Source organism: Octodon degus, unplaced genomic scaffold, assembly GCF_000260255.1.
Source record: "Octodon degus isolate 3935 unplaced genomic scaffold, OctDeg1.0 scaffold00090, whole genome shotgun sequence".
NCBI lineage: Eukaryota > Metazoa > Chordata > Mammalia > Rodentia > Octodontidae > Octodon > Octodon degus.
This window is the reverse complement of record NW_004524666.1, coordinates 5,614,319-5,615,724: the sequence shown is the minus strand read 5'-3', so window position 1 is coordinate 5,615,724 and position 1,406 is coordinate 5,614,319. Positions and strand designations below refer to the sequence as shown.

General features: G+C 38.1%; 1 pseudogene; it reads left to right on the top strand.

Annotated features, from left to right (window-relative positions):
* Positions 1-1,168, top strand: part of LOC101563552 — a 5,050-nt pseudogene extending 3,882 nt beyond the window's left edge.
* Positions 1,169-1,406: the final 238 nt, after the last annotated feature.

Here is a 1,406-nt window from a genome sequence, read left to right as displayed (position 1 = left end):
CCTGGGCTCATGCTTTCCAGGAAGGTTATAATTTTAAAATTGACTGTGTTCAATGCTTTTACATATGCCCAAGAGTTATGTTAACTGCTATAACTTTTTAGTAAGCACTTTATTGGTATTTATCAAGAAACCTTAAAAGTGCCAATATATCTAATACCCTGTCTATTTCTAGTAAATGATTCTGACAGAATAATTAAAAGAGCATCTTCAGATTTATTTATAATGATGCTTATGGCCGTGTTATTTCTGATAGCAAAACCTGCAAAAAACTCAACTTATTCAGGTAATGATTAAAATATGCATATTTATATTATGTAATGCCAATTAAGTCACAGGAGCAAAGCTTCTGAAATTACAATAAGTACAAGAACAGAAAAGCTTGAGTTAGCTTGCTCTACCTCACTCCTCCTCTCCTGGTAGAGGCCAGGGGGACCAAGCAAGAGGTGGGGACCATATTCCAACACAAGCTGATGGTTCTTAACTACCACAAGCCTGCTGGCTTTAAATGCAAAGATAAAACAGGATTTTGAAACTTTATTGTTTGGCTTGAAGACCAGAAAATCAGACACTGTAAGACTGAAGACAGAGGTAATACAAGAAACATCCCCAGCAGTGACTGGCCCAAGTTTATGAAAGGTATCTCAAGATGTTGACTGTCATTTCAAGATTCAGGATGACAAGAAGCAAATGATTGGCTTCTTGGTTTAGCTGTTACACTTGAATATAAAGACAATGCTTAAAAATAAAAGAACTCAATGATGCAAAAAATATTGATGATGGAAGTAAAAATGCTGAGCCATTCATCAATTTGGATGTAAATAATCCTGATTTTTAACGCTAGTATAATGGCTTTGGCTAACCTCCTTCAGATCTAGCACCATGATTTCCCCTGCTAATGCTTAAGGAAATTCACCTTTCGATTCAGGAGCCCCTCACACAGGATGTAGCTGCTAAAGCAAATCAGAGGATTTGCCAGTTGCTTTAGACAAACACATTCTTGATTCTGACACAGAAGATGCAGTTCTTAATGTAGCTGTTCAAAGTCTGCAATTGCTGCATATAGAAAAACTCAGAGCTACAGACAAAAATTAATGAAGCCAAAGTAGCTGTTTAGGCAATTATTGGTGCTCCAAAGACAGAGCATAAACTGGGGAAAGTTGGAAGATGAACACTTTCCAGATGGTTCTTGTTGCTCCTGTTTCCCCCCTCCCCTCCTCCTCCCCCTCCCTCTCCTTCTTCTTCTCCTTCTTTTCTTTCTTCTTTTTTTTTTCCTGCTTTTCCATCTTCTTAAACTTTATTAAAGAAAAAAAGTACTGTGGTGGCATACTTCTAGAATGTAGTCAGTTTGTTTCTACCTCTCCCCTCCCCCTTCCCCTCCCTTTCTCTCTCTCCCTCTCCTTCTTCTT